The sequence below is a fragment of the Lipotes vexillifer genome, unplaced genomic scaffold, assembly GCF_000442215.2.
Source record: "Lipotes vexillifer unplaced genomic scaffold, Lipotes_vexillifer_v1.1 scaffold54, whole genome shotgun sequence".
Classification (NCBI taxonomy): Eukaryota; Metazoa; Chordata; class Mammalia; order Artiodactyla; family Lipotidae; genus Lipotes; species Lipotes vexillifer.
This window is the reverse complement of record NW_006789324.1, coordinates 172,757-180,543: the sequence shown is the minus strand read 5'-3', so window position 1 is coordinate 180,543 and position 7,787 is coordinate 172,757. Positions and strand designations below refer to the sequence as shown.

The following is a 7,787-nucleotide window of genomic DNA, read 5'->3' as shown; positions in this document are numbered from 1 at the left end:
GTAGGATGAGAAGCGTGGGCTTATTTTGGATCAAGTTCAGTCAAACTATTTCTTTTCTATGGCCTAGAGGATTGAACTGCTTTGAAAAATGTCGCACACCCTTTAAATATGATTACTTTCTGACTGTACTCAACTCCCAGTCTAGCTACCACTTCTGTGAGAGGTGGACAAGTCACTGAATCTTAGATTTGATGGTCTTATCTCTAAACTAGGCATAATATGGCTTTAACCTGCATCAGTATAACTCTCCTGCTTCAGGACCTCTGCAGTCTCTGTTCCTTCTGCCTAGAATACTCTTCCCTGTGACCTTCCCCTGCTGGGCTCCTTCTTCTCATCAGATCTCTGCCGCACTAACACTCCTGCAGAGAGGACTTCCCTGACCCTCCAGGATAAAGCAGTGCGAACCCAGGCCTTTGATACTCAAGCACCCTATTCTAATCGCTGTCTGCTATTTCTTTTACTGTTTTTTACTCATTGTTGATTCTTGCACTCCCTAACCAGAACGTGTCATGAAAGTATGGGTCAAACTTGCCTTGTTCTTTGTGATAGTCCAATCTCCTAGAAGAAAGCTTAGCACGTAGTAGGCAAGCAGTAATTTTTGAATTATTTTGAATTTGAATAATTTTGAACAAATGAAGGATTTTCCAGCTTTATGAGCAAATATTAAAAAACAACTCTTGAACATTTCTATGTGCCAAGTACCTTGTTAAACTGCTGGGGATACAGAAATCTTACTTGCTTCTTATTTGCAAACAAGTTTACAATCTCATGAGAGATACAGACACCTATGCAGCTATTATAAGGGAGTGAATCAAAGCGGGGCAGAGGTTTGGGTTGTTGTGAGGAAGGGTCTGGAGATGTGCTGTATGTGTGGAGGACGGAACTAGGTGGTCTCGGGGCTACAAATTGGAATACTGGGATTGTGATGCCAACTTGATATTCTGACCCAGAGGCTTGGTTGATGGATGAAAAGATAGGACAGGAGAATGAATCCACTTTACATTTACACTAGACTATGAAATTTATATCTGTTTGGCTCACAAGCACATCATATCCAGATGTATATACACATAGTAGGTGCTCAATAAATATTTGTTGAATAAACAAGTTTCATCTCAGCATGAAATAAAATTCACAGTTAGTATATTCCTGAAATGGAATATCATTCAGACTTAGCAAGGAAGAAAATTCTGACACACGCTCTGACATGGATGAATACTGAGGACAGTTTGCTAAATGAAATAAGCCAGTCACAAAAAGACAAAAACTGCATAATTTCATTTAGATGAGGTATCTAGAATAGTCAAAGAAATAGAAATAGGAAGTAGAATAGTGGTTGACAGGGACTGCAGGCAGGGAAGAATGGATAGCTGTTGTTTAATGGGTATAGAGTTTCAGGTGCAAGAAGAAAAAGTTCTGGCAGTTGGTTGCACAACAATGTGAATATACTTAACACTACTGAACTGTACACTTGGAAATGGTTAAGATGGTAACTTTTATGTAATGTGTATTTTACTACATTTAAAAGTAAAAAAAAATAAAATAAAATTCAGAGCGTGACTAGTGATTCAGTTGCATCTGAATCTGTGTTATTTTGTTCTCCTAAGTGAAAGAACTCAAAAGGTCTGTGTTCCTAGTGAGAGTTCCTCCTGTTTTCAGAATCTATGAACCTGCATGAAAGGGGCAAGGGGAAACTGAGGCTCTGAGAGGTTTTGTAATTTGTCCCAGGTCACACTGTCAGCAGGGCTGGTCCTGTGATTAGAACCCGAGTCATTGACTTGAGTGCAGCGCTCTCCCCATTCCACTTGTCGTCAGGGGTCAGGGGTGACCTCTGCAGCCACCTCTCACATCCTGATCCTGCTTGGGGCACCACGGTTCCTGCTGCAGGACAGATGTCCCTTGACATCTCTACTTGAAAATCTGATAGGCACCTTGCAATCAGCTATACGGAGCTCCTGATTTACTAGTTATCAGACGGTATATTCTTAAAAACAATTTTTGATGATAGCTCACTGTGTGATTTTGACACACAAACTTAGGAGTTCAAAGAATGAAGTCGCAGTCCTATAACTCTTTCCCCATGAACTGATTCTTGACACTAAGTTCTCTGTGCTGACATCTGTAAATATGACAAATAGGACTAGAATTCATGCTTAACTCTGTGTCACTCTAGTGATAAATATTATATACCAGTGGATATATATACTAAAGAAAATTCTCAGATATCCCATTATGAGATAAATTTCCTATACTTTGTATGTTTCCTTACTTTATATGTTTAGGAATTATTTTTAAAAATCCAGATTTGTTATTTTGATCAATTGTGTATACTAATCATTATAATGATAACTCAGTGCATATGGAATTTTTTAATGCTTAGAACCATATGGTTAGAGGAAACAAAACATCTTATATAGTATTTATATACATTTTAGAGTTATATGATATGGTGATCAATAAAAGACTTTCAATCTTATAATCTGTATTAGGTTAAGATTCTGGAGGAGAGGTAAATGGAATGAAAATATGAGTTCAAGGAATAAAAGAAACTAAAATTTCTGACTGTTGAGAAGAGTTCTTTTATACATTTTTTAAAGTAAATGTAGGCATCAGAACACTATGATATTCACTTTCAACTAGATCATTTAAAAGTGACTTAGTATCTTTATTTCAAATTTTCAATATTTACAAATTGCCATAAATTTCTTTGCAACTACGTAAACTTACAGTGAACAATTTTAGATGTCAGTGTAAAATGTGTGTTACGAGTACATAATTTTTCAGAATTCTTTGTGGGTGTGTAAACCAAACCAGTTTGAAAACCGGGGGCGCAGACTGTCCTTGATAAGTTGTACTGTAAAGGATGCTGAGAAATGGGTAGGTAGCAGGAGGAAAATATGGAACCAAAAGAGCTGTTTGGTTTGGGTTTGCTCCTGTTTCTAAAGATGGGAGAAATTACTGACTGTTTATGTGCCGAGGAGAACGATTTAGCCAGGAAGGTGAAAGTGATGGTGCGGGAGTGGAGGGACGGTGGCTCGGGGCAGTGAAGGCCGTGGGCACAGAGTACCAGCAGACGTGAGGCCCGTGAAAGGACAAGGCAGAGTGACGTGGCCGACGCCGGGAGGGAGGGCAGAGAGGATGGGCGAAGGGCAAGCGCGGATATCCATGTGGGATGGAGGAGCGGGTGGTGGCTGGAGGAAGCTCTCTCTGACTGAGTCCATTTCCTCAGTAAAATCAAAGCAAGATTAGCAGCCGTGAGGAAAGGCGGGGGAGGAGGTGTTGGGGACGACAAGAGAGATGTCGAACGGTCCTTTAGAGGAGTGGAAGGGAATTCACTCGGGAAGTGCAGTAGGACTTGGGCTTGGTTTCAGGAGTTTGTTGAGAGGAGTCAGCCAGGCGGTGTGCTGCTTCCGCCACGTGCAGCCGGGTGGGCGCAGGTGAGGGCGGGCGGGAGAGTTGTATTTACCCAGCTTGCAGTGTGCAGGTGCGCACACTGATGGGCGCGGGAGCAAGGGAGTTGAGGCCGAGTCATTCAAATGATGGAGCCTGGACTTTAAGCTGCGGAAGGAGGGACAGGACGGCACAGGGATGGGTGATGCAATCCATGAATAATTAACTCCCTGTGGGGGGCCAACTGCTGCGTTTGGAGTATTGACTTTCTTTTTAAAATCTAAGCCGTCTTATTTTCCCCCCGAGGGCACTGACTCTCCGATTCTCCTCTTCCGTCCTCAATACGTCTGTCGTCGTTTTCACAGGTGGAATATCTTCTAACATCTTCAAGGAGGTCAGTCGCGGTTTCTTTCAGCGTTACCTCTGCCGCCTGCGTGGCCCGCTTTGTGCTTTTCCTCGGCAGTCGCGTTTCTGTTTGCTTTGGTCGCCGGCTTCCCTCCGGCAGCGGCGGATCCGGGCGGTCCCTTCAGGTTCTGGGGGAGAAGGAAGCGCTGATTGGTTGTCCTGCGAGCCGGTGCGGGGCCCGTCGCCGGGGGGCGGGGAGGGCGGCCGGGAGCTTGAGCCAGCCGCGGTTCTCCCTGAGGCGCTGGGCTCCTGCGGTCCCTCCGTCCCGGGCCTGGGAGGCGGGTTCCCGGGGCGGGACTGTGCGGGCCACGGGGGACCTGATTTCTTGTTTTCTGCCCAGCCGGACGTTTTGGCATGCAATGCAGATGCTTTGTAGCTGAGCATTTATCGGGGAGAGTGTTTGCGGTGACATCACAGAAACGGATTTTGTTTGGCCTGCCTCCCCGCCCATTCCCCGCCCTCTCCAGACTTCCTCGGGTGGGCAGGCACGCACCCAGTGGGAGCAGTCCAGGGCTTCCAGCCAGTCCTCCTTTTGAAAGGCACGGGGTCGGAAGGGTGATTGAACATTAACTCTTTGTGGCGGCAGTTTATCTGTCAGGGAGGCCTGGCGGCCGGAGGATTTGTATTTCCAAGCGCTCCACGCACAGAGTGCCGTCCACCAAACAGTGTATTTCGTGCTTCATTCGTGCCACACCACACGGGGACGTTTCCGAAGAGAAGGGCAACTTCCAGCCCTTTGGAGTGACTGCCTCTCATTCTCACGTCCCAGCTCTTGGTGGTTCCTGCATTGAATTCTCACAACCTGTGATGTCGACATTAGTCTCCCATTTCTCAGATGAGGCAATTGAGTCTTAGAGAGATGAAGTGACTTACCGATATCATCTAGATAGGTGGGACAGAATTCGGTTTGGCCCAGATCTGCCTTCAAAGCCCAGGTATAATCTATTATTCTACCAGAGCCATGCCCTCCAGGGATACTGGGTTTGCTGGGTGGGGAGAGGACAAGAGAACTAAGTAAAGCCGGAAGTGCAGAATCCAGGTGACCACTAAAAGCAAGGGAAAGCACCATGACTTACTTTGTTCACTTGCTTGTTTCTGTTCCCTTTAGGGAAATATGCCCAGAGGAAGTTCATTTAACCTGGCCCTACAGGATGAGCAGGGAATTCCACAGGCTGACAATGGACATTTCAGGCCCTGGGAGCAGAAGGTCCAAAGGGGAAGAGATTCTGGCATCCACAGAATGTAATGGGGGAAGGCCCGTAGGGAGACCCCAGCCCTCCATTTTACTGAGGGAATAAATGGAGGCCCAGAGAGGGTACTTAATTATTTAAGATCACGAAACCCAAGTGCCCAAATTGGGGCTGGAACCCCAGTACTCTGCCCTTTAATCTGTGGTCTGTCTTTATTAGTAATTTAGTAGTAAGACACAATGTAAGAGTTGTTCACACTTGTTCAGCACTTACTAAACAAGTACTTTATATATATTCCTTTCTTTTAATCCTTGGAACAATTCTATGAGGTATTTTACAAAGGAGAAAATTGAGACTTAAGGAAGTAACTTACTCAGGATCACACTGCAAGTCTGAGCCTGGAGCCCAGGCTCTTTCCTCTCTGCTCTAGTAGTGATAAGCAGATATGGAAAGAAGGGTGTGACCAAAAAAAAAAAAAACCCTTTTCAACGTATGTATTTTTATCTCCCTTATTCAGATGAGAAACAGGTTCAGAGACCGTCAGTGACTTGCCTAAGGTCACAGAGCAATAAAGTGGTGGAGGGGGCAATGGTGACTACTCCTGGGTTCTCTCTACTCCTATCACAGCCCCCACCTTGGAGAGAGAAGCAGTCAAAGCCCCTTGTCTCTCTTTTTTTTTTTTTTGCGGTACGTGGGCCTCTCACTGTTGTGGCCTCTCCCGTTGCGGAGCACAGGCTCCGGACGCGCAGGCTCAGTGGCCATGGCTCACGGGCCTAGCTGCTCTGCGGCATGTGGGATCTTCCCGGAACGGGGCACGAACCCGTGACCCCTGCATCGGCAGGCGGACTCTCAACCACTGCACCACCAGGGAAGCCCCCCCTTGTCTCTTGACCGTCTTTCACATCTTCCAGACAGCTCTGCCTTGGGATCATCCTCTGCAGGCCAAGTGGCTCTAGTCAAATCTTACTTCTCCAATGAGGAATTACCTATCCTAACAAGACAGGGATCTGGGTCTCCCGGCGGCCAGTGAGGTGATTTTCTGCATTTCTCCTTACTTTCTCCTGCACAGCTTTGTCATCAGGGGATCTGGATCACATTATCCCCCAAAGACCAAAGTGTGAGATGCTTTTAGCTCCAGGGTCCTTTGGAGAAGCCACTTGGTCAAGCCCCTTTGGTTTCAGTTTGCAGGATAAGCATCAAGCGGCAAAGCCCGGTCAGGACAGTGGCGCTGGAGGCATGGGGCCTGCTTGAACTTCGCTAGCACCTCTTAAATCTGGGTGAAGAGTGACGAGTAGACAGAATTATGAATTGGGGGTGGAAAAATGAGTCTCCCCAAATATTTCTGTTCACTAGTAACCCTCACTGACCGAGTGAATAAGCTTCATGAGAGTGCTCAAAATTAATTAGGTTTATCTGGCTTGTCTTCACTGCTAAATAAGGTGTCTCTGAGGGCTTGGCTTCCAGAAGGGATGTTTGAAAGATGGGTTTCCACTGTGGAAGGAAGCTCTGGACCAGATCCCAGGAGGTCTGGGGGCCTCGAGCCAGCTCTGCCAATGACTGACTGTGTGACCCTGGAAAAAGCAGCTCACCTCTCTAAGCCCATCGTTATTCATTCACTCATTCTGTCATTCCATACACATTTCTGGAAGTGCTACTGTGGGCCTGGCACTGTCTTAATGGTTGAGACAACTTCTAACAAGACAGCCTCTGCAGTGGGAGACCTCATAGCTTCTGGGGTGAAATGATCAAGGCTAGAGACTATGAGTGGATTCTAAGCTGCTCTGGGATATGGGTACATGCCCCCTGGAAGAACCGATGTCAACAGGACCCTAGCCCTTATGGAAGCTCTATGAAAATTTGTAAAAGGCTCCTCCTTTTCTGGACAAATGTAGCCTCATACCTGGATGTACAGCTTGGCAAGCAGAACCCAAGCAGATCTTTGTGTCCCCAGTTGCCTCCTAGGCTGATCACTCTTGCCTGGTGAACAACTTGCTTATCTGAACACAGCAGCCCTGAATGTCAAGACTGAGATAGAAAAGATCCAGTAGAAGGAAAAGGTGGCAGAGACCATTTCAGGCTGAGGAAGGAGTGTGTATAAACCCCGCAGGCTGGAGAGAATGCTGCCTCCACTTGGGGAGTTGCCTGTGGTTCAGTGACTGGAGGGACGAGTGGGTGGTGTATTAATGGGGGGATTGAGGAGAGATGAGGTTGGGAAGATTGGAAGAGGCTGTTTCTTCACTTATGAAGCAAACAGTTAGTGGGCATCAGTCCAAGTGTAGTGCCATAAATACTAGGGAAATAGTGAACAAAATCAACCCAATGCCCTTCCCTGGAGGAATTCACATTCTAGTGAGATCCCGATGGGCCTCCAGTGTCTATGACGGCATCATGAGGCCATATTGATTTCTGACCCACCTCCCCTCTAGCACTGTATGAGCCCCCAACCGAGATAATGTGTATAAAAGGCCTTTGAGAACTGGGAACTTCTGAATCATTCCAATAAATAAACACTTTTAATTTTTTTGGGTGGGGGGGGGGCCGGACTGTGTAGCTTGCAGGATCTTAGTTCCCCGACCAGGGATTGAACCTGGGCCTGGCAGTGAAAGCACCAAGTCCTAACCACTGGACCACCAGGGAATTCTCAATCACTTCTTTTTGTTTTTTGGGGGGGTATGCAGGCCTCTCACTGTTGTGGCCTCTCCTGTTGCTGAGCACAGGCTCCGGACGCGCAGGCTCAGCGGCCATGGCTCACGGGCCCAGCCGCTCCGCGGCATGTGGGATCTTCCCGGACCGGGGCACGAA

At 46.8% G+C, this 7,787-nt stretch overlaps 1 non-coding gene across 1 annotated transcript; it reads right to left on the bottom strand.

The window, feature by feature from the left end:
• Nucleotides 1–7,551: 7,551 nt before the first annotated feature.
• Nucleotides 7,552–7,622, bottom strand: TRNAE-UUC (transfer RNA glutamic acid (anticodon UUC)). Its single transcript has one exon. It is a non-coding gene; the product is annotated as a tRNA-Glu (tRNA).
• Between the last annotated feature and the right edge of the window lie 165 nt (nt 7,623–7,787).